The 25,996-nt window shown below is 43.5% G+C and overlaps 1 pseudogene; it reads left to right on the top strand.

Moving 5' to 3' along the window:
- The first annotated feature begins 599 nt into the window (after positions 1 to 599).
- Positions 600 to 25,996, top strand: part of LOC125093946 (uncharacterized) — a 46,500-nt pseudogene continuing 21,103 nt past the window's right edge.

The raw sequence follows: 25,996 nt of genomic DNA, 5'->3' as shown, positions 1-25,996 counted from the left end.
GGTCAGCATCCTCATGGACCCCTGAGCTCACCACAGGGGTTATCAAAGTGTCTTCCAAGAAGTTTCTGGAGTCTAGAGAGGATGCCACACATGGAGGATTTCACGGAGATGAGGGAGGATTCTCTTAATTACGATGTTGAGGGCTGTTATAGCCTGTGTTCATGTCGAGTGAGATGCTGCCATGGAGACAGAGAGATGATACAGCACACAGAGGAAAGGATGCAGGAGTCCAGGGGTGAGTCCTGGTGGGGGAAAGGCAGGCTGCGAACGGACTTGGTCTTAGAACTCCCATCAGCCATCATCGCATCGGTGAGAAGGAAGACGCCATCTGCTCTAGTTGGGATGACCCACCTGGTGAAACTTGCTACCAGATGGGAAGAGAGCGGAAGAGAAGGAGGAAGAGAGGGCTCTGAGGTTCTGGGATGTGGAGTCCAGAGGCCCGTGGCTCTGAACGAGAGTGCTGGCCCCACAGGCTGCATCATGGAGATCGCTTGGGCTCTGTGTCTCCCGTTGTCCATTTATCAAGTGTGTCTCCCTATAGGGCTCGGCAGGCAAACACAGCATGTAGTCCAGTGCTCAGAACATATCTCGAGCTCAAAATGTACGAGCCCACAGCAGCGTCAGTGATGCAGCCTATCCCAAGCCCCAGCTCGGAGGAAGAAGAATTTGGTTGGGATCGAGGAACAGAGACACGATTTGATGATCAACAGCGTCAAGGACTCACCTGTGCGGCATTCTTCGGGAGGCTAGCGGGTGTGTCAGAAAAAGCGAGGCCTGGGGCATCCATGCTGGTTGACTCTGTGAGTTTGGGGCTGGATTTCCTTTACTTTGTGTGCCTGAGTTTGCACTGAAGTAATCCGGGGGGATTGTTCCTTCATCAGTCAGGGATCTAACCATGGCCAACGTAGATACGCACCAGGACAGCGTAGTAGCCTATAACCAACTCCTCGTAAGTAAACACTCATGTAGCAGGAGGATATTTTCGTGTGAGCATTAAGAGCTATGAGTTCCCGGCGCCTGGGTGGCTCAGTGGGTTAAAGCCTTTGCCTTCGGCTCAGGTCATGATCTCAGGGTCCTGGGATCAAGGCCCGCATCGGGCTCTCTGCTCAGCAGGGAACCTGCTTCCTCCTCTCTGCCTACTTGTGATCTCTCTCTCTCTCTGTCAAATAAAAAAAAAAAAGTTAAAAAAAAAAAAGAGCTATGAGTTCCATTGCTGGAACTTGCAGCAAATCTATGCTCACAGGCTCCAGCTGCCTGCTGGGGGACCGGTGTGAGGGAGGGGTTTCCAAGGACACGGTGATGGGCAGAGCCCAGCGGCTTCCCTGGCGTGGTTACCTTGCCTGTGTCTCTCAGTCCTATTGCCTCAGGACAACCAACACATCTGGCATGGGCTAGATACTCCATAATATTTTAGAATGAATGTGCAAATCCAGAGAAAAGTCTCGGACGCTGAGAAGGTCAGATTGCAGGAGAGTTAAAAATCGCTTGTTCCAAGGGTATGGTCCTTTATGCTGGGAATCTTAACTATAAAAAAGAGTTAGATAATGCCAGCTGAAATGTCTTTCACACAATGTAGATTTCCTTATATTTGAAGAGACCCTCCACATTTTAATTTTTTTTAACTGAATTTCCTTATATCTCCTTCATTTTTTTTTTCCATTCCCCTAAATGTGACTGGGTAAAAATCACTTGGGAGTGAGCCATTGTATTGTACCATTTTACTTAATTTTGTGTATGTCTTCAGATCCGCACATGGCCATACAGTCATACGAATTCAAGTAGGTCTTGCCACATTTCAGAGTGGTCCCTGTCACCCCACAAACCTTGTGAGTGAAATCACGCAGCGCAGGGTAGGTTGGAGGGGAAATTTTGCTGTTGGCAAGCATACTATAAAAAAAAATTGCACCTGAATCCAGTGTTTTAAAAAAAATAAAGATATAGAAGAAAATTTCTAGTTACTATAGCAACAAGGGTAGATTTTTCTCACTATTTAGAGATCATACATATTAGAATTGAGCAAACCTATTATATTTCCATCTTTGTGTATCCAAATTAATAACTGTTTCAAGCTAAAAATTTTCTCCTTCCCTGCTTCTATCAAGTGGGAGAAAATGAAACTGGTTTTAAAAAAATTAAAATTAAACAAGTCCTTAAATTATCAAAAAAAAAAAGAAGAAGAAAGAAAAGCAAATGGAAAATAACGTTCAGGTATTGTTTTTCCTGGAAAACGTAGCTCATGTTGTGCACCAACAATGTCCCTGCAGTCTTACCCCTGCCCCACATACATCGTGGAAGACATCGACATTATGAGTCCTCTCCAGCCCAGGGCTCTCTCCAGCCAAATTCTCATTCCTCAGTTCCAAAGAAAGGGAAACCCATGAGGCCCGGTTTCCAGGACCTACGGAAATGGGGTGCTGGGAGGTGATGCTGGCGCAGGAGTCTGGACCCTGTGAACATTCTAGAGAGGGAATGTCCAGCAGCACAAGCAACTGAGGCTCAGAAATCTTTAAACTCCAGCTCCTGTCCTTGGGGATCCCTCCCTCAACCTCAAGATTAGATTAACAGCATTTGAACTCAAAAGATTGTACGGTGGCTTTAATCAGGCTAACATACACACTGCCTCAGCACCAGGCGTGGGATGCAGGAAGGGTTCCCGAGATGTGACCAGCGTGTCACCCCGTTTCTGTAAAAGCCATCAGGTTTCCCCAGGCCAAGTTAGTACCTTCATGCAAGGTCCTGCATTTCCATATTAATAAAATAAACACCTCTATGTGGCTCATTTCTTCACAAGTCGAGGCAATATTGTGAACGACCCCCTGAGGTTGAGAAAATGCTCGGTGATGACCAAGTAGCAGAAGTGAAAGTTCCAGTTGTCCAGCTGGACTTTCGGGGAGGGCAGGAAGCGGAATCCGAAGTTGGAAGCCGGCAGGGGGTCCATGGCCAGAGGGCTGTAAACTTGGCTTGGAGGCTACGACTTGATGTGCTGCCTAAGAGCAGGTACAAGGACCCTTACCGACGTTCCACCCTCTGATAAACTGAGTCTGGAAAAACTCTCCATAATGCCAATGTTACAATATGCCTACTGATTCTTACGCCTGTCTTTAAATTTTCTTGTACCTACACTTACCCTTTCCAGTTGTTCAGATTGAGAAGAAGAGTTCAAAGGGGGAGATGGTGAGACCGTGCCCTAAAGGCGCTCCACGCACTTTTACCTCCCACCACCAGGCGTATTTCCATGCCACTTCGGATCATTCAGAGGAAGTTAGATGTCGTTTCACTGCAAGACACTGGCGTGAGTGCCCCTGTTCAAATCTGGTGCGTGGTCATCTGGAATTCCAGGATGCACCCGGCAGTTACAATCCACACCAACTGAGATCTTTTCTTCACAGGTTTGCAAGACACCCAGATTTTGAGCCCAAAGTACACTGGTTAGAAAACAGGACTCGAAACAAAACACTGTCGTTCATGTTAGAGACGGGCCACCTCTGGGTTGTTGCTTGGCTTTATCAAGGACCTGACCATTACTTTTTAAACATGTGAGATATTTTTATAAAAGACAGAACGAGAGTGTTGGAACTTCCATCAGAGCAGGACCGGGTGGCAGGCTCTGTGACTGACAAGCGTTGCCACCAGAGCTGAACCGACGTGCATGAATCACCCCAATTACACTGCGCCCGATCCCGAAGTATATAAAGGCAGAGTGAGAATGAGCTCTCCATATTTTAGGAATATATGTTTTTTTATATATTTTATTTCTTTTTAAGATTTTATTTATTTATTTGACAGAGAGAGATCACAAGCAGGCAGAGGAGCAGGCAGAGAGAGAGGGGGGAAGCAGGATCCCTGCTGAGCAGAGAGCCCGATGTGGGACTCGATCCTAGGACCCTGAGGTCATGACCTGAGCCGAAGGCAGAGGTTTAACCCACTGAACCACCCAGGTGCCCCTAATTTTTTTAATATATTTTAAAGGGCATTTTATCTGTAGTTTACTATAATTGGCCATTACCTTCCAATGCTCGAGAACTGCATAGGGCAGTCAGCATTTATGATCAGAAGAAACTGTAAGCTCTCAACGTCAGTTAAGATAATATCCCCAAAAGTAAGTCTCTCAAGAATGTGAATTTTACTGAATAAGAAAAATGTTGCTGCTCAGTCTTCACTTAGGAAAAAGTAAAGACTGTATAAAATATCAACGTCATCTCCGGGATACACACGATGTTTAAAAATAGATCCCATTCTGGATCCAGACAAGAGGGAGACAGGTAAGACTCTGATTAGAAGGGCCTCTACTCTGAAGGCCCGTATGGGAGTTAGAAGCAACCTGTGTCATTAGCTGTGGACAGCTGCAGCACATCCCAGGATTTCGTGTGATTGATCATTGATCTGAGACTGCAATGGACACTTCTAACCTAAAAGGAGCATTTTTCATTAAATAAGAATGGATGGCATCAAGTTAGATTATAACAAAAATACCCTCTTTATTAGAATTAATGAATAGAAACATATATACTTGTGATGACCTCATATGCACGCACTTCACAATCACTCACTCTGATTTGCAAAAGGACAGGGCAGAAATGTGCCTGAGGTGGGGGCTCTGCAGCTTTTCCCATCGGTGAGAAAGCTGAGCTGGGCCGAGGAGGAGGAGGGGCAAGTGCTCCCTGCAGGCCTGTGACGGATGAAACCTAGTCTCAGCACTTGCTCCTTTTTGGTGCACATGAGAGGACGTGTGTCCTGGCAAGGCCTTGCACTAGCTAGAACACATCATGATTTTAGCACCTGCAGTGCAGAAAATCCTATCTGTCCGTTTTCCATATAAAATGATACTGTCCAATGCATTAGGCTGAAAGTCTCTGGAATTCTAATCTCCCTAAGAACTCATTGAATTTTCCTTGTTTGTACTTATTTTGGTAGATTCAAGATGGCTGGAAATTCTTTGCTACATCTTCCCCCGAGGAAGAGAAGTCTAATTTTCCTTTCTTCAGATTGGGTCTGGCCTTAGTGCTTCTTTCCCCCAATCGATTATGGGAGACAGGAGATCCTGGGAGTCTCAAGGCTAGGTCCTAAGCAGTCCTACACCACCCCTGGCATCTGGGCGTGCTCGCTGAGTGAAGCGAGGCTCTGTGTACGTTCAGCTACCTGGGAGCCAGGAGAAAGCGCCAAGGACTCACATGCAGAGCCCAGGCACCGGAAACATGAGTGAAAAAGTCAATTTTCTATGCAACTTTATGGAAGTACGACTGATTTACAAAAACCACACAAACTCACTGTATGCCATCCAATGAGACTGGGTTATGCAAAGACCCATGAAGCCGTCACAACAATCAAGGGAACAGACACAACCGTTACCTCTGAAAGTCTCCTTGTGCCTCTTTGTTTCTTGGATTTGTTTTGTGTTGTGTTGTGTTGTGTTGTGTTGTGTTGTGTTGTGTTGTAAGAATGCTTAACATGAGATCTACCTTCACAAGATTTTAGCGCACAGCATTGTGTTGTTATAGGCACTGTGCTGTAGAAGGTGATCCTGAACCTGTTCATCTCGCAAAACTGAACTTTATACCTACGGAACAACAACTCTTCATTCCCCCCATCCCCTGCCTGCAAGCACGGTTCTCCTCTCTGCGTCAATGAGTTGGACGTTTTAGATTCCACACGTAAGAGAGAACTTGCAGCGTCCGTCCTTCTATGCCTGGTTTACCTCAGCATAATCTGTGTTGTCACAAATGGCATGGTTTCCCCCTCTTTATAAGGCTGAATAAGACTCTGTTGTATGTCTGAGCCACATTGTCTTTCTCTGCACATCTGTCCATGGGCATTTGGGTTGTTTGCATAACTTAGCCATTGTGGTTAACGAATGCTCCAGTGAACACGGTGGACAGACACTTCTTTAAGATCCAGATTTCACTGGGGTACCCAGGGGGCTCAGTGGGTTAAGCATCTGTCTTCGGCTCAGGGCATGACCCCAGGGTCCTGGGATTGATTCCCGCATCAGGCTCCCTGCTTAGTGGGGAGTCTGCTTCTCCCTCTGTCTGCTGCTCCCCCTGCTTGTGCTCTCTCTTGCCCTGGAAATCTTACAACAACAACAAAAAAGATACAGATTCCATTTCCTGGGATATACAACCAGAAGTGGGACTGCTGGGTCAGATAGTAGTTCTACTTTTAACTTTTTGAGGAACAGCCATACTGTTTGCATCGTAACAACACCATTTTTAAAATTCCCACCAGCAGTGCACTAACTAAGCACCAGGAAAAGCAAATCAGAACCACAATGAAAACAAACAAACAAAAGAAAACCGTAGAGACACCATTTTTTTTAAGCATTCCAGCCTCAACAGAGGCGAGCTGGAAGGCATCTGGCCGAGCACCACGTCCCGCTGTCCGGACCAGGGGCAGCGTTCATGCTGTGTCCTGCCTGCAACACTGACCCACAAGATTGGGATTGTCCTAAAAGAATTATGATTTCATGTCACTGTGTTTTAGGGTGTCTTCCAAAATAGGTACGCTGGACTCTGACCTTCACCCAGAGCCTCTCCTCAGTATCCCACAAGAGCGAAACCTGACGGAACTCCGTTTGCTGCAAGCTCCGTTTCTCAGCTGTGACGTTTTTCCTGTGTGTACACTTTACTAGCCCCTGGTGTTCTGCTGTGAGGTGGTCCTCTCAGTGCAGACCACTAAAATATTCAGCGGAAATTACTACCATTTAACAACAGGGAAAAGTCGCAATTTCTCTTCAGGCCACACTGCAAACTGTCAAAAGTCTGAGAAAAGAGAAAACAGCGCAATACCCAAAATGTATTTCCCATCAGTCAATTAAAATGCATAAGTCTTCAGGCTGCCTGGTGATTTTCTCAATCATATTAATTTGTTTTTTAAGATCTTAATTCCCTTTGTCTTTTCTTGAATGCCTATATGCTACTTCCATGTAGGTAATCTCAACATATTAATTTTCTGTTTATGCTTGGTTACAAAATATTAAGGCAGTAACAAAAACCGTGCCCTGAGCATAGGGAAAGAACGAAGCAGTCATGGCAAGCAGATCGTCATGCTGTTTCTGGTAATCATAGGGGTTTGTTTCAGGTGGAACTCTTACGTGTGGTGACTATTGGAGAGGATATTTTGAAAGAAAATGAGGAAAAGGTTTAATTAGTAAGAATTGAAACCCTGACTTATGTTGTCAGCGGAAAGCGTGTCATTCGTTTATACGAATGGGGATACTTTCTACAATATCTTAAAAATGAGAACTTTGATATAATTGCTCACATCTTTCAGAGGGAGGGGTCAGTTTTACCGCAAACTAAGTATACCACCAATTTAAAGAGCTTTAAATATTTTGGAACAGAATGTCAGTGAAATTTCTAACAGAAAAAAAAACAAACCTCATCACTTAGGTGTAGCAAGTTTGCCATCTACTGATCAGTGGGATAGAGTTTCCTTGTTTTAACATAACAGGGAATTCTGAATGTGGGTGGACCTGTTTGCATCTAAAATAGTAGTATCAATATTTCAAAGCAAAACCATTTAATGAAAAGTTTTCAAAGCAAAACCACTGGAAGCAAAGCCTGGGGAGTAGACAGGGGGTGTGTGAGCCTGCACCAGCCTCCGGTCATTCCTGTCTGGTGGGGAGATGCAGACCCAAGTTCAAGGAAACAGGAGATAATCTTGTATCTCAAGAGAGGTAGAAGCAGGGGTGCTGTTTGGTTCTCCCAGTCTTCGGGGCACCTGGACAGGGACTGGCACCCTTTATCTCCACCGTCACTGTCTCGCTAAACCTACCTGCGTCCTCCAAGCTTCATCCAGAGCCACTTGCTCTCAGGAGGTTGCCAGGGATGTTTTAGGTCGCTGTCTAGGATTACTGTTTGGGAAGAAGAGCAAACCAGGTGCCTAGAGGAAGTCTCACATCCAAAAAGAAAGGTGCAGACAAAATTCCCGGATGAGTCCATGCATAGCAGTACTAGCTGCAGTGGTGATGAGTCCAGGTGCGCTTGGCTGCGAAGGCTGAGAGCAGACCCTCGAGCTTGCCTTGCCTCTGAGTACGTACTGATTTAAAGTCTAATGATTTAAAGTTTAATGATTTAAAGTCTAATTTCTTATTGTTTAATAAAAACCAAAATTTGGTCCCTTATTCATTTAATAAACCTTCCCCAGACATCCTAACACCTGATCGTTGTCCCTGAGAGATATCCATAGGCAGACATCACTGTCTCGGGTCCTGGTCATCCAAGTGGAGCAGATGAAGATTCATGTGATGGCCTGGGGTCAGGGGGGCCTCACGATGCCCTAGTCCAGCCAGAGCTTCTTTGTCTCCCACCCCTACAGGAGCCCCGTGTGCAGCTCCGCACACAACAGACTGTTCACTTGCCCTCCCTGTGCTGTGGGCAGCTGGATTTACGGAACAACTTTAAAAAATTAGAGGCATGATGTCTGTCTCTCTGGAATTTATCACAGTATAAGAGATTATTGTATTAGGACATTAATTCACAAGGAGAGCTGGTTTCCAAAAGTAAAAAGTGAAGCCACTTTGCATGCACAGGTCCTTCAGGTCCCTATTCTTGAGGGAAAAAGAAAGCATTTTATTTTATAATGAAGTTTCAAATTAGCAGGCACCCGTGTAAAAAACACATGTTAATTTTTCTTTGAGAGTGACTGGGTTTAATTTGCAAGTCTTACAATTATTCTAAAATCATTTTAATCCCATACAGAATTGTTTCTAAGAAAAGAACGGGTACTTGAAAACAATTCCTTGGTTCTAAGTGTTAGAAGACTTCTCCGAAATTATGATTTGTATAAAATGTCTGTTGGTATCTTTCTTTGGTTTGGTCCATATCCTCCCTCTCTTGTCCAGTAAACTGTTTTATTCAACATGTATTCATCATCCCAGAAGACACTCTGGGGCAGTAGGATGAAAGTCCTACCAGCAACCAGTCATCCCACCCAAGAGATTGGGGAGAATAAGCAAATAAGCCTACTCGTGGGGCAGGTAATGTCTTTCAGGGCTGGGACATTCTGTCAGTTCTGCGGTTGCCAACTTAGGCATGTCATATCTTGGGTATCAGACTTACTTTCACAAAGAAGAACAAATTTGATACATTTAAGTATGTGTTGCAGATTCTAGAATCAGAATGCTTCCTTTAGAAATCTGGTTCTGCCAAAAGCTAACTTTGTAACTTGAAGTAATGTATATACATTCTCTGCCCTCAATGTTCTCATCTGTAAAATGGGATGGCAGCTATGTCCACCCCATGTGGTTGGCAAAAGGCTTAGACAGTGAATGTGAGAAGTGCCGGGGGCAGTGTCTGATTCATAAACCATGGGACTTGCTGTTCTATTACTATCATTATTAATCTGGGGCTTCTCTCAATTATCTTCTCACCTTTTGGAGCCTGAATTTCATAGGGCTGCAGTAATTGGATTATTCTAATTGATAGTTTCTTTTGGACTGCGTAAAATATAAAGCACTAGGCTGTATTTTCCATGTGATGCCTTAAGGGGATGAAGTAGGTGGGTGACAATCAAGACAGAGTCGAGCCGTCAGGCTGGGGTTCTTCCCGTGCTGCCAGGAAGCCCTGCTTACTGAGTTCCCAAGAGGTGTGTGCTAGCACAGACGCACAGCGTTGCGGGGCTTGTGTGACTTTTCCAACATCAACTTCTAAGCCATCAGCTTGTTTTTAAAGAAAAAAAAAATGTGGTCAACGGTGACTCGACACACTGGCACACGTCAGAATATTACACCAGGAAAAGGAAACACAGACTGGTCTGAGCTCTGCCAGAGAAGAGACTTGTGGCCATTGACATTCCAGCTACTCTTTCTGTTCCTTGGTTTATTTCTACAAAAATATAAGGAACAATTTGATGGTGTGGATTTATTCCCAAATATAAAGCCATCAATAAGGTGCCTGGGTGGCTCAGTGGGTTAAAGCCTCTGCCTTCGGCTCAGGTCATGATCTCAGGGTTCTGGGATCAAGCCCCGCATCGGGCTCTCTGCTCAGCATGGAGCCTGCTTCCTCCTGTCTCTCTGCCTGCCTCTCTGCCTGCTTTATTTTTTTTTATTTCTTTTCAGTGTAACAGTATTCATTGTTTTTGCACCACACCCAGTGCTCCATGCAATCTGTGCCCTCTCTAATACCCACCAACTGGGTCCCCCAAACCCCCAGCCCCCGCCCCTTCAAAACCCTCAGATTGTTTTTCAGAGTCCATAGTCTCTCATGATTCACCTACCCTTCCAATTTCCCTCAACTCCCTTCTCCTCTCCATCTCCCCTTGTCCTCCATGCTATTTGTTATGCTCCACAAATAAGTGAAACCATATGATAATTGACTCTCTCTGCTTGACTTATTTCACTCAGCATCATCTCTTCCAGTCCCGTCCATGTTGCTACAAAAGTTGGGTATTCATCCTCTCTGATGGAGGCATCATACTCCAGAGTATATATGGACCACATCTTCCTTATCCATTCATCTGTTGAAGGGCATCCTGGTTCTTTCCACAGTTTGGCGACCATGGCCATTGCTGCTATAAACATTGGGGTACAGATGGCCCTTCTTTTCACTCTATCTGTATCTTTGGGGTAAATACCCAGTAGTGCAATTGCAGGGTCATAGGGAAGTTCTATTTTTAATTTCTTGAGGAATCCCCACACTGTTCTCCAAAGAGGCTGCACCAACTTGCATTCCCACCAATAGTGTAAGAGGGTTCCCCTTTCTCCACATCCCCTCCAACACACGTTGTTTCCTGTCTTGCTAATTTTGGCCATTCTAACTGGTGTAAGGTGGTATCTCAATGTGGTTTTAATTTGAATCTCCCTAATGGCTAGCGATGATGAACGTTTTTTCATGTGTCTGATAGCCATTTGTATGTCTTCACTGGAGAAGTGTCTGTTCATATCTTCTGCCCATTTTTTTATATGATTGTTTTGTGTGTGTTGAGTTTGAGAAGTTCTCTATAGATCCTGGATATCAACCTTTTGTCTGTACTGTCATTTGCAAATATCTTCTCCCATTCCGTGGGTTGCCTCTTTGTTTTGTTGACTGTTTCCTTTGCTGTGCAGAAGCTTTTGATCTTGATGAAGTCCCAAAAGTTCATTTTGGCTTTTGTTTCCTTTGCCTTTGGAGACATATCTTGAAAGAAGTTGCTGTGGCTGATATCGAAGAGATTACTGCCTATGTTCTCCTCTAGGATTCTGATGGATTCCTGTCTCACATGGAGATCTTTTATCCATTTTGAGTTTATCTCTTTGAGTATGGTGTAAGAGAATGGTCGAGTTTCATTCTTCTACATATAGCTGCCCAGTTTTCCCAGCACCATTTATTGAAGAGACTCTCTTTTTTCCACTGTATATTTTTTCCTGTTTTGTCAAAGATTAACTGACCATAGAGTGGAGGGTCCATATCTGGGCTCTCTACTCTGTTCCACTGGTCTATGTGTCTGTTTTTATGCCAGTACCATGCTGTCTTGGTGATCACAGCTTTGTAGTAAAGCTTGAAATCAGGTAACGTGATGCCCCCAATTTTATTTTTGTTTTTCAACATTTCTTTAGCGATTTGGGGTCTCTTCTGATTCCATGCAAATTTTAGGATTATTTGCTCCAGCTCTTTGAAAAATACTGGTGGAATTTTGATCGGAATGGCATTAAAAGTATAGATTGCTCTAGGCAGTATAGACATCTTAACAATGTTTATTCTTCCGATCCAAGAGCATGGATGGTCTTCCATCTTTTTGTGTCTTCTTCAATTTCTTTCATGAGTGTTCTGTAGTTCCTTGAGTACAGATCCTTTACCTCTTTGATTAGGTTTATTCCCAGGTATCTTATGGTTCTTGCTATAGTAAATGGAATCGATTCTCTAATTTCCCTTTCTGTATTTTCATTGTTAGTGTAAAGAAAGCCACTGATTTCTGTACATTGACTTTGTATCCTGCCACGTTGCTGAATTGCTGTATGAGTTCTAGTAGTTTGGGGGTAGAGTCTTTTGGGTTTTCCATATAAAGAATCATGTCATCTGTGAAGAGAGAGAGTTTGACTTCTCCATTGCCAATTTGGATACCCTTTATTTCTCTTTGTTGTCTGATTGCTGTTGTTAGGACTTCTAATACTATGTTGAAGAAGAGTGGTGAGAGTGGGCATCCTTGTCGTGTTCCTGATCTCAATGGGAAGGCTACAAGCTTTTTCCCATTGAGGATGATATTTGCTGTGGGTCTTTCATAGATCGATTTGATGAAGTTCAGGAATGTTCCCTCTATCCCTACACTTTGAAGCATTTTAATCAGGAACAGATGCTGGATTTTGTCAAATGCTTTTTCTGCATCAATTGAGAGGACCATGTGGTTCTTCTCTCTTCTCTTATTAATTTTTTCTATCACACTGATTGATTTGCGAATGTTGAACCATCCTTGTAGCCCAGGAATGAATCCCACCTGGTCATGGTGGATAATCTTTTTAATGCACTATTGGATCCTGTTTGCTAGGATCTTATTGAGAATCTTAGCATCCATATTCATCAGTGATATTGGTCTGAAATTCTCCTTTTTGGTAGGGTCTTTGCCTGATTTGGGGATCAGGGTAATGCTGGCTTCATAGAAAGAGTCTGGAAGTTTTCCTTCTGCTTCAATTTTTTGAAACAGCTTCAAGAGAATAGGCGTTATTTCTTCTTTTAAAGTTTGGTAGAAGAAAAATCCACTTTAAAACATGGATCCTATGCACACTGTCTCTTTCCCTCTCTTTTATCCATGTATGTATGCAGCCAAACCCCAGGTCCCTTCCTAGTCTGGGGTCCTGACCTCATATCCCCAATTTAGTAATTAATGAGCTGAACAAATAAATATTAGAAGCTTTTAGTCCTCACTGGAAAGATTCAACTCGTTTTAAAAAGTAGGCATTCTGTTTGATTTTGTTCTTTTCTTCAGAAGTTTGTTGTTTCTTTAAACACACTGTGTTCTCCAATGTTCCCAGAGAAAAAAGCATTAGCACTCACCAAAAAGTGCATTTATTTCCCAGGTAAATGACCGGGCTTCATAAATCTCTCTCTGTGCAAACACATAGCCCTCGGGATAGAATCATGGAACCCACCACACGTCAGTGTTTGTCTGCGTTCTGGGTTACGGTGATCACCTTCAGAAGATCACCACTGTTAGAGCCTAATCTTTTCTCATAATCCCACCATGGCTTTTATCTCGTGTGGAAATCACATTGCAAACTTCATCAGAAGTAACGAGTCATAGGGGGAGCTGGTTCACCATAAAAGTAAGGTCTCCGTCCCTCCCTCCCTCCCTGTCATCAGCTCCATAGGTCAGAGCCATAAATGAAGGCTTTGATCCCCACAGATAAATGGTTCTGTTTACACACAAGGAGACACTGGAAGACCCAATACTTCTGGCTTCTCCCGGGAAGTTATAGTCTGGTGTGATTTCCTCCCCGGGCATGGTATATGGAGGAGAACAGCCCCGCTTGGTCTTCTGCCCAATGGACAGGAGTGTTCATATGAACCCCAGGTGGAGAATGGTCCCTCATGTTGCCTACAGTCGTGCTCCATCCACACCAACTCAGAGTCCAAATATACTGCTCAGGTATTCTGGAAAAGGTCCCCATGTGGTTGCGTCTCCGAAGACACAGGACAGCCCTGAGTACCTGAGTACCACCCCCACCCCCCCACCAGGTGGAGGTCCCCTTCCATGGGAATCCCCTTGGCTTCCCTGCCTGCCATCTAGGTGATGTGATCACAAGGACGGTAGGGATGACGGTGAGGGTAATGAGGACGTCTGACCTGTGGGAGGTCTTGGTTTATTCTGGATTTAAGCCCTGTTGGGGTTGTGTTTGCTGAAGTGTCTCCTGCACTGCCTTTATTTTTTTGTGCTTCTTGAATGCTGTCTTTCCATCAAGAGAAGTTACAAATTGTAATATTACCCACTCAGTCTTCTCCTTTAGGATCACACAGAATACTGACTAGTAATTGTCACCTGACATTGGTAGTTTCAGAATAAGACCATGGACTAAGGCTGCTTGAGAACAACTCTAGTCTGATTTCCCCTCAAAGCCCTAGCAGAGAGAAGAGAGCTGAGAGCTGGCAGGTGCCAGGCAGGGGCCAGAGTCACTGGTCAGAGCCTGAGCCCAGAGGGTCAGCACAGTGCTCAGGCCTGGGCACAGGGGACTGGAAATTGGCCTTTGCTGTGCAGAATGCCCACCTGAAACCCGGCTCTGCATGTCCCATAATCGCACACTGGGTACGCCCCACCCTCCCCGGAGCCTCCCTTCCCAGAATAGGGAATACAGGGGGTGACGATGAGCAAAGTTGTTGACTTTTCCTCCCTGTCTTTCCAAGCACATGCTGCATCACCCCACCATGCCCAGGGGGGATGGGCCAGCCTTGCGCAAACACCAAGTGGAGGTAGGAAACAAATCGTAAATATCAGAAAAGAACGTAAAGGAACATAATAGAGACTGAAATAAAATTAACAGATTATGGAAGGATAAGAATTACTCCCTTGAGGGAATGTGCTACGACAGTAGCATTTTCATCATGTAAGAGGTGTGCCAGTGCCTGTCATTAGAGCAAGTCCACGGCAGGTCCTGGAGGATGGGTGGCAGCCCACCTGAGCAAGGCCCAGCCGAGATGCCTGAAGGCTGCTCCAGCGTGCAGACCCAGGGCGGGTTTGCTGACTTGGAATTCCATGCTGCTTCTAATGTTAGAAATAGAGACAGGAAATTGAAAATCCCCTATTTGACCTATTGCTTCCTAGGACCAGCTAGCTGTTGGATAGCTGCTAGCTGATTAGTCAAGGCAAACACAATGCACTCTGATGGTAATGCCTTCAGTTTTGTGATGCAGTACAAACCATAAACCAGAGTCCAAACCCTTGCTGAGAGCTCACCTCTGCCTGTCCACGGCTGCCGCTCCACCTGCTTTTTCTCCTGCCAAATTCAGTTTTCATCATATATGGTCTAAGGTATTAAACCTTTGTATTTCTGCTCAAACTTCCTCCTGGAGGAACTTGCCTCTTCTATCCACTCCCATTTAAGTGCATCCCTCCCTAATACCTCATTCAAAGTCTAGCCCCCGCTTTGCACTTAGTGGCCTTCCCTCCATCTCTTCAGCACTTAACCTGACAACCAGCTCAGCTTCAGTCCTGTAGACAGTTACGTAGCCCTTGGCTAAGGGTTGGAGTCTCTGGAAATACAGACAAGGCAAAGTCTGTGGCACATGCTCTTGAAAGAGGGAATCTTTTATGGCATCATCCCCTTGAAGGAGGAAAAAGAGAGAGAGCTGGTTGGAGAAAGCCATGGTCATCCCAACCAGAGCTCTGCAGAGAACAATGCTGTCAGGTGTGCCAGGCAGGGACCCAGCTCTGCAGCGAGGAGTCCGACCAGAAGCCCACCTTATTACCTCCTTCCTCCAATCATTGCTGGTGCACCCTGCCTCAGGTCTGTTCTCTGGAGCCAGACAGTAAGATGAGGGGTGAGGGCACATGAGCATCTCTCATGGGAGAGGCAGGAAGGAGATTGGACAGAGGGAGAAGGTGAACCTAAGCCAGATGTAGGCTGGCATCTCAGTGGGCATCTGTGGAGATGATCCTGCCACCACCTCACCCACCTGGACCAAGATGGAGGGGCCAGGATGCTCAGACCATGCCCAGTCCCATATGCTAGCTGCTCTGGAATAGCCAGACTTGGGACAAAACAAATCTTAAAGGTGAGCCCAACACTGAAGAGGCTGAGAGCTGGGTTCTCTCCACTGAACACAATCCTCCATCAGGGCCGCCAGTGTCGCTTTGGAAAGGGGATCTGGGCAGCCAATCTTCATGTATGAGGCATACTTGGATGGCGTTTCTCACACTTAAATGTGTCTTAGTTTAATTAAGTTCTTTGAGGAAAGCAAAAGACAAAAGACATCTGTCTTTCTGTCTCAAGACAACTTAATGCAGTGGACAGCATGTAACAAAGTCTAGGTGGTGTTGGTGTTTGCCATGCGCATAGTATGTACTGGGAGGCTTTTATATCATGATCTCATTTAATCCTCATGCAATCCTAACTATAGGTGGTATTATCCCCCCAATATCCCAGGTGAGGATCGGAATCCCCAAGGTTTTGCATGGCAAGGTCCTATGTCTTAATAACGAAGCCATGGGGTTCTGGGGTGGTTTTGAGTTGGAGTGAGTCCGACTTCAAAGTGCTTAACTGCTATGTTGCATGTGCCTCTTTCACATATAACTCTTGTTTTCATTGTATGAATGAGTGGAATATAGAAAAGATGAGGTTTTTATTCAAAATTGATGGTGATATAAGACTAAGGTGAATGTCCCGGAATTATAATCCTGTCACTATGGTCTAAGATTTTTCCACATCCCCATATGTATCTTCGAGTCTCTCCAAATTGAGCACATGTGGAAACATGTAGACAGAGTTCAGATTGAACGTATGATAATGACCTAAAACATGACGTCTGGGACCTTGGGAGTGTGAAATATTGGAGTCAAATATAATGAGCCTTATGTTGAGAAGAAACATATCTTTTCTGTATTAAAGATCTTCTAATGAGTACCCAGTGACAAATAACTCAGACTGAAAGATACTTCACTTTGAATTACTCCAACCACCTCAAGTAAATAAGGAAAAAGTTGACATACCTCCCTATAAATCCAGCAAGAGCGTATGCTTTCATTATATATGGTGAAAATATGTGAAAGGAAACAGCAGATATATTTCCATACGAATCAGTCACTCAGACAAAATATTTACCCAGCTTCTGCAGAGAAATTACTTAGCCAAGACAAAGTTGCTCACTTTCAGAAGCAGAAAGGACTTGTGAAAGTTGAGGCTTAATTATTGAAACCACTGAAACAATTACAAGTGAGATACGCTTTTATTTTTTAAGTAAAGCTGTATTACTTTGTTAGATTTTATTTAAAGTGCTTTTATAGAATTTTTTCTTACTAAAAAATTGAACATTCAAAAGTAGAGTTAATATATTGAATTCCATATGCCCATTATTTAGATTAAATAGTTATCAACATATGCCAAATTTTATTTCATTTGCAACTGTAGCCACTTTTGCCTCCCCCTCTCCCATAGATTACTCCCTGGAGTGAATCTCAAACATTACATAATTTCATCTACATGAAATTCACTAGGTATGTCTAAAATATAAAAATCATATTAAAGACAAACACAAATATAATTCTATTTAAATATAACTATATCTCCTTATTATCATTAAATATCCAATTGATTTTCCAATATCTCTATTGCATCATAATTTTCTAAGGGTGGACTTACTTCTGTCTAGGGCAAAATCAGATACATGCTTCATAACCATTGATATTTCCCTTTTAACGTATAGGTCAGTTACTTTCTTGGCACTTTAATTTCAGAAAATAGCTTTTAGTCTAGACTTGTAGATTGGATTCCATTGGTGCTGTTGACTCTACTTCTCCATCCTCATTTCCTCTAAAATGTTAGCTAAATCTGGAAGCCTGATGAATTCCATTATTTTGGCATGAATATTTCATAGGTGGTGGGACTTCAGAGTTCTCATGCTATCTGGTTGTCCTATTTTGAGTTTTATCAGCCATTTATATTACCTAGATCCCTTATAGTGTTATAAAATATAAAATAGTAATATTCCAATTTATAATTTCTTTTAAAAAATTTCTCAGCTGAAATTTCTCTGGAAAAAATCCTTCCCATCTTTAGCAGGTTAAACCCTGTCCCCCGCCAAAATGTGAGCCCATGTCTTGACCCCTGGAAACTGTGAATTTCACCTTATTGGGGAAAAAAGGTTATGAAAATGAGATTGGGTTAAAGATCTTGAGATGACACCATCTTGGATTATCTGAGTGAAACTTACATCCAATGACAAGTGACTTTGTAAGAGGCACACAGAGGAAACTCAGAGTGAGAAGTGGGGAAGGGCCATGAGAACACTGAGGCAGAGACTGAGTGATGTGGCCATTAGCTGAGGGCTGCCTGTAGCCACCGGAGGCTCAAAGAGGCAAGGAAGGATCTTCTGCCTGTGTCTTCAGAGATAACACACCCAGCCAACAGACACCTTGGTTTTGAACTTCTTCACTTTGAACTATGAGACAATACATTTGTGTCATTTAAGAAATCTAGTTTGTGACCCATTGTTACAGCAGCCCTGGGATACTAATCCCATCATTTGGTTAAACTGAGCCTCCCTATGTATCAGGAAATTATGATAAATATTTGGTGTTTTTCTATGTAATATTTAAGAAATAATAGATATGATAAAATAGGGCACCTGGGTGGCTAAGTCAGTTAAGCATCTGCCTTCATCTCAGGTCATGATTCCAGGGTCCTGGGATTGAGTCTCACATCGGGCTTCCTGCTCCACAGGGAGTCTGCTTCTCCCTCCACCTTTGCCTCTCTCTCTCTCTTTCTCATGAATAAACAAATAAATCTTTAAAAGGAAGAAAAAAGGAAGAATAAATAAGATTCCTACTGTCATCCAGAGGAAATAAATCACGGTCTTCCTCCCTTTCTTTTTTTGGGAGAATGAACATAAGCTTATGATTTAAATATATTTAATGTGTATCAATATTTTGATGTTATGATCAATCCTTATTGGTTCTCCAGTGCTCCCTTCTGTAATAACTGTGAGTCCCAGATAGTGTCTTCCTAAATCTTTTTGATAAGTCTGTGCTTTCTTTGATAGCTTCCTTCCCTCCTGATAAGATGTTCTAGACTCATCTTGTGCATTTCCTCCCCCAAATGTGAAATTAGCTTTCTCCCCCAATATGTCTGAATATGTCTGGATATTTAATGAATTATAAAATAACGTGGCATATCTTTTTGGGAGTCCGATAATAGTTTCACTAATGTCAACGTAGTGAGACTAAAACAATCTGTTAATTTTAAATGAAGTCATTTTTAACCAACTAATGTGCCCAAAATCTATGAACAGCCCCTCTCTATCCTCACCCTATTCTTGAATTCACCTCGTCCTTACCATGGGATAAGATGAAGTGCTCAGCTGATTCCATATGCAAATTTGTGATAAAGATGAGAGTTGAGCATCATAGTAGATGGCAGTAGAGGGAGTGTTAAGGACAATTGTGTTGACAAATCAGCACCATAAACAAAAGATAGGAGAAGACTGTCAGTCTTTGAAGCTGGACAAACTGAAATAAGACTGTATTAGAATGAAAGTAGCGGGAACGACAGGAGGCTATAAAAGAACAAAGGAAGTTGTGACTGTAACAACATGTGAATCATCGGACGTGCTCTCTCATAGACCCCATGGCCACACCGACACACGCCCATCTCTAAAGTGAACTAACCACGAGTAATGATTTTTTTATTATTAACTAAATTACAGAGTTCCCCAAATTCTTCTTTTTCCATTAATGTCCTTTTCTACCCAGAACCATCTGAGATACGATGTTACATATTACATCCAGTCTTCATGCCTTCTTGATGTTCTCCAGAAGGAGGTTCTTGCTTCCTCCTCTTATATCATGCCCTTGAGAGTTTTAAGGAGTACTGACTGGTTGGGTGTTTTGTAGAATCCCTCAATTTTGGGTTTGTCTCATCCTTTTTTTCATGATTAGTCTGAAATTACAGGTTGTTTTTTTATTTTTTGAAAGAATCCCATAGACGTGAAACGCCCTTGTCGTCCTGTCACATCTGGATGCGGGAGAGTCACATGGTAGTTCCTCTGACATTGACCTTTGCCATTGGCCACATAGCGTCTGCCCGCTGCTCACTTATGACTACTCCTGACAGGCTGGCCATCCTTGCGGACAGAGGCAGTATCCACACATCCTATTTTGAATTATTCAGTGAGGCAGATTTTACCTTTTCCTTTCCATGTATTGATATATTTTAATCATGTGAATTCATGTCTATTTAGTTTCTATCTTGGTCTTTAATAGGATTTGATGTTACTGTTATTGTGCAAATGGCTCCATCCTTTGTCACCAGGAGGTCTCTCAGGTTGGCTCTAGGGTCCCTTTGACACATGTCCTCCATCCTTCTGTTTCTGGAGCACTCATGTCTGTTCTGATCCTGCAAGATGCTCCGTGTTTATCTTTCATTTTCCCCACACTAGTGCCTTTCCCCAAGAGGCCTGGCTCCCTCTCTGGCATCAGGGACCAGGATCCAGGTCATGGTCCTTCTTCCAGACCTGTCTTGCCTTAGGTCAGTCTATGTATCCAAAGCAGCATGCATTCCATCTCATGCATACACACATACCTACACTTATAGAGATGTACATAATTTGTTTTTGTTTTTTTAAAGATTTTATTTATCTGATAGCGAGAGAGGGAACACAGGGGGAATGTGAGAGGGAGAAGCAGGTTTCCCACTGAGCAGGGAGCCCAACGTGCAGCTCGATCCCAAGATCCTGAGATCATGACCTGAGCCAAAGGCAGACCCTTAATGACCAAACCACCCAGGCCCCTATGTATGTAATTTGTGACACATAACATATATGTATATATTCTCATGTATATATTCCCTGTGTACATAACATATATGTATATATTCTCATGTATATATTCCCTGTGTACACACACACACACATACACACACCTGTAACTGTTTCTGCTTCCATCCAGCCCCCCCATGTGTGTCTGCTGAGCAGGACTTCAGACCGATGACTCTGACTCTGCTCTGGGACCTCCGGGTTGAGCTCTGCCTCCTTGCCACCTCTCTGTGACCTCCCTCTCTGGCAGTGGTGACAAACGTGGCTCCATCCTCCACGTTTTTGTTAAATCCCAGGAAATCGATAAAGAGGTAATAACTTTTAAAAAAATTTGTGTGTGCTGATTACATTACATTTTATTTAATGATTATTAGTTTATTTCTATTTTATAGGAATCTTCTTGAATCAATCTGGATAATTATACTTCTCTAGAATACTGACTACCTTATGTATATTCTCACATTTATTTACAATCTGATATATTATATATCTATGTAAACAGAAATTGCAAATGCAATTGTCTATAAAATGTAATTATTTGGATTCAGTAACATATCTAATACCTAAATAAACTCATAATTCAATCACATATAAAGGGGGTTAAAGCCTCAAACACCCACATTCGCCTGTCACTGCCTGGAGTTTTATATTACCAAGGGCAAAATTACCGTAGAATTAGCAGCTAAAACAATGCCCGCTTATTAGCTCATAGCCTTCTAGTTCAGAAGCCTCAGGAGACTTCTGCGTGGAGAGTGCCACTAGCCCAGCTCAAGGTATGAGCCTGGCTGGGCCCTCACCTGGAAGATGTGGCAAAGGATGCCTGTCCTTGTTCCTTCGGACTGAAGGAGAAACCAGTTCTTCTGCTTGTGGGTCTGAGGTCGCCATTCCTTGCTGACTGCCAGCTGGGTCTCTCTGGGCTCCCAGGGGCAGCCCACCTTCCTTGTCACAGGCTCCCTCCATCATCAACCCAAAGGGCAAATTGAGTGTCCCACACACCTCAAGTCTTTCTCCCTTCACCTTCCTCCATTAGCTTGAGGAAATGCCCTGTTTATAAAGGGCTTCCCTGAATAGGTTGGGACCACCTGAGTAATCTCCATTCATTAGGGCCAACTGATTCAGGCCTCTGATTATGTCTGCAAAATCCCTTCACACGTGTTAGGATGAAGTCTGACTAATAACCAGAGGGCAGTATGCCTTGAAAAATGCAGAGTGACAGAAAACAAGAAGGACAGAGACAGAGTATTTTTATGGTGTTTTGTGAGGTTTCTGTTTCTTCTTTAAACACGCTGGTTTTCCAAATAAAAAAATAAAATGGAAATCTTATCTAATCATTTTTGAGATAATTATAATCTTGATAGCAAAATTGGACACGCAAAAAAAAATAAAGGAAATTATAGTCAATTTTGGTAAAGGATGTATGCTCGAATAGAGTATATGTGATGTGAATTCAGTAGTGATGTGAAAATACACTATGAACAAGCAGAGTTTATATCAAGGATGCAGGAATGATTCAGCATCAGAGGACCTGTCAACATAATTCACTACATAATTTATTGAGTGATAATAGCCATATGATCATTTCTCTAAAAGCAAAATAACATTCAGTAATAACCTGTAGGCGGTCATGACAAAAAAAAAAAAATCAGGCTAAGAATGCAAACGAAACTTCTCAGCCTGGTAGAGGAAATCAACAAAAATATTAAATTTAGGAAGGAACCAGGAGGTCACTGTCACCATACCGCCTCAGCATGGACTGAGAAGTCCTTATTAGTGCATTATAGGGAGTGGGGAAGGGCTTAAAGAGTAACAAGGAAAGGGCAATGTTACTATTATTTACAAAAAGATACAATTGCATATACAGTAAGTATAAGAAAATCTCCGTATCAGAAGGTTTGTATTCCTGTTCTGCTGGTAGATGACAGTCAGCAGACCTGCAGATGTGCATTTCCTGTAGATGTATATGCTTCTTGTTTTCTTTTACATGGTACATGTTCATCCAGTGTAACCTTTAACCAGGAGAAAGATACACTACCAGTTTTAGCTGGAAATCGTGTATCCGAGGAACTAAATGTTGCTCATAGCTCTGAAAACTGAGGAGTACTTCCAAAAGCTGGAACCATAATTAGTGCCAATGGGCATATGCAAGCACCACGTAGATAAAGGAACCAGAGGGGCCCTACTGAAGAGAGCCACTTACCAGGGGCAAAGTCTTTATAAGATCCTACAAATTAAATCAAGATGAAAATACAGTGTCATGAACAGAAGAGTTATTTATGGAGGCATCATGCGACGAGGTTGGGGTGTCTGTGGGAGTCCCGGAAAGACTCAGACCCGAGCAGGTGGAGATGAGAAGTGTGCATGTCCATCCAACTGGGAACCAGAGGGTTCACAAATCTGTCATTTCCACCAGGACCCACCCGATGGAGGTAGGACCTCCCCACTGTGAGAAGGTGAAAGTGGCATCTGGTACCTCGAAATGACTTCCTGGACAAGGTAGTACCATCTCATTTGGGATGACAAAGGAAATGTCCTTCTGGAAGAGTTTACTTTGATGGTGGTAATTTGGTTCTTTGTCACAGACACTGCTTGCACTTTGATTATTCAGTAAGAGTACATTAAGTGAAGACACAGCATTTCACGCCAACGATAACAAAATTGAAAATACCACAGGAAAAAAGAAAGAGTCGATATTAGCAACACAGTAATAAAAGCTCAGAAATAAATCAGACGGTGCTAGGACCTTTATGGAGAAAATTCTAAAAATATATTCTAAAGATGTATAAATCAATATTAATAAATGAGAAGTTCAAAACCAGTATGATAGACTTTCTAACACAATTATTACATTAAATCAATCCAAATCCAATTTGTGATGGGAGAGTTATGGACTTGGAGGAGTTTTTTCTAAAATACATATAGAAGGGCACCTGGGTGGCTCAGTGGGTTAAGCGTCTGCCTTTGGCTCAGGTCATGATCTCAGGGTCCTGTGATGGAGCCCCGAATTGGACTCTCTGCTCAGCGGGGAGCCTGCTTCCCTTTCTCTCTCTCTGCCTGCTTCTCTGCCTACTTGTGATCTCTGTCTGTCAAATAAATAAATAAAATCTTTTTAAAAAATAAAATAAAATAAGATAAAATACATACAGAAATCTGAAGAACCAAATAGAGCAGGCAGTTTCATAGCAGCTGGCCACGTGCAGGAAGGTAGACTTACAAGGGGCAGAGAGTCATTATTTAACCATAAGCAACTGAAACAGAAGAGTAGACATAGCAGCTTGGCTCACTCCTCCCTCTTCTACTTAACAGCCCTAGGACTGTTAGCTGTTGGGCTACAGTTGTCAACTGCCCGTGCCTCAGTTTCCCATCTACACCAGGGATTGGAGCTTGCTACAGCCTAGAGCACTGGAGCTAGAGTGGGGAGCACAGAGCTGGGGCTTGTCACTGGCTTCATTTCCTGTATATAGTTTGGTAAAATCACTTAAGCTCCATAAGCCTCGGTTTCCTTTTCAAACTGAATAACAATGCCATCATTAATCTGTTTACTTTTCCCAGTTTTATTGAGAAATGATTGACCTCCATCCCTGTATATGGTTAAGATGTATAAAGCAAGAAGGTAGGTTTCTATATGTTGTGAAATGATCACCACACGAACTTTAGCAGCGTCCATCAGCTCATAGAAATACAATAAAAAGAAGAGGAAAAAAATTTCTCCTTGGGATGAGAGCACTAAGGACCTGCCCTCTTACCTCCTTTCCTACGTACCCCGCACTGGCGGCAGTTTCTGCCGTCTCGTCCTGCTTCGCCCCAGGACTCTGTCTTACAGCTGGACATCTCTGTGTTTTGACCATCTTCCTGAATTTCCCTCTGATAACCACAAATCCCCTGTCTTTTTCTGTGAGTCTGTTGAGGTTTTTTCTTTCCTTTTTTAAAAAAAAATTTGATTCCATATACAAATGAGGATGTACAGTATTTGTTTTTGTCTGACTTATTTCACTCAGCATAATGTTTTTTAAATATTTTGTTTATCTATTTAACGGAGGGAGAGAGAGAGAGAGAGCTCAAGCAGGGAGAGTAGGAGAGGGAAAGCAGGCTCCCCACTGAGCAGGGAGCCTGATGCGGGACTCAATCCCAGGACCCCGGCGATCATGACCAGAGCCAAAGGCAGACGCCTAATCTACTAAGCCATCCAAGCACCCTGATGCCTTCTTTTAAATGACAAAAATGAAAGGACTATACACACTCTGTGAAATTTAAATTCTCAAAAGGGGTTTTCTTTTTGTCCTCTTGTTTTTTCCCCCGTAAAATGATATTAAGAACCCAAGTACAGTCAGGCTGGATGTGCCGTGAATTAGGAATACTGAGCTCTCATCTTCTCTTCCAGGATGTTCCCTGTTGCTGTCTGGTGCACCATACTCAGCTCCCAGTTTTGATGTATTCTCCAGGTGTCTCTCACAAGGGCCGTCCCATCACATAGAAATACCCTGTTAGACTGTTGACACTGTAACAAAAGCAGAAGAATGGCAGAAGTCTACCCTAGGTTTCAATAACAGTGGTATAAGCTTCTGATAAAACATATATGAATCTATGTGGAATCCTAGACAAAGTGAGGTACACACGGCCACCAAATTGGGCAACAAAATGGACTGTTTTGCCATAGTACGTAGCACCAGTGTTATGCCGGGACGGGGGTAATGATTTCAGTACACAGACTGTGACCAACTTGATTGAGTAGGCTGTTCCCTGGATGACAGGGGAGCACCATTTAGATTTGAAAATTGATTATAGTAACTTTCTGGTAGTTGCAGGAAGGTGTGTCGAGAAGTGGGGAGCACAAGCAGCATGTTATACTCACACATACAGACACAGGGAATATGCAGCACCTGTGAGACCCGGCCACACCCCTCCTGTGACCTCACATGATTACAAACTGCCGGGTTTCACCAGCTACAAGCTGAGCCCCTGGGCAGTGTCATTTGGTTCGCGTTCAGAAATGCTTCCTTAGGCATTCAGAATTAGCACTTAGCGCCACAGTCACTTTCTGAGAGGAAGAACTGGTGAAAACAAGCTGAGGAAGTGTGGGCGGACGGCTTTCTCCCCAGTCCAGACCCAAGGCTGACAAAGGCAGTACTGAGGATGGAGAGCAAGGAGATAGATGTGCAGAAAGCTACCCAGTCTTTGGATTGCCGGGTTTAAAGGTGTCCTGGTTCGAGATCTGTGTCTGACCGGGTTGTCACAGCAGTTACATGTCTCTAAGTGGCGTCTCCTTGTCCGTCTGTGTTCTGTGACGGGGACGCGGTTGGCAAAGACTTCACTTCCTTCCTTCGCTCCCCACGCCCTGCCCTCTCCACCTGCCCCACACCCTGCCTCTCAGCCTGGGGTCACTGGGAGGGATCTGTGTTTTGAAGGCAAAGATGGTAGTTGGGGAACCAAGAGCAAGACCTGAGAGAAAGGGCGAATTCCACTTTACGAGTGACGGAGAGACTCGACTCCAACAGGTGCGAGGGACCAAAATGGCAGGGAGGGGACATGAGAGGACAGGAGGATGCCAGCAGGAATCTGTTTTCAGGGGAAAC

This window comes from Lutra lutra, chromosome 2 (genome assembly GCF_902655055.1).
Source record: "Lutra lutra chromosome 2, mLutLut1.2, whole genome shotgun sequence".
Lineage (NCBI taxonomy): Eukaryota > Metazoa > Chordata > Mammalia > Carnivora > Mustelidae > Lutra > Lutra lutra.
Note: the sequence above shows the minus strand (reverse complement) of the source record. Positions and strands in the feature narration are given on the sequence as shown.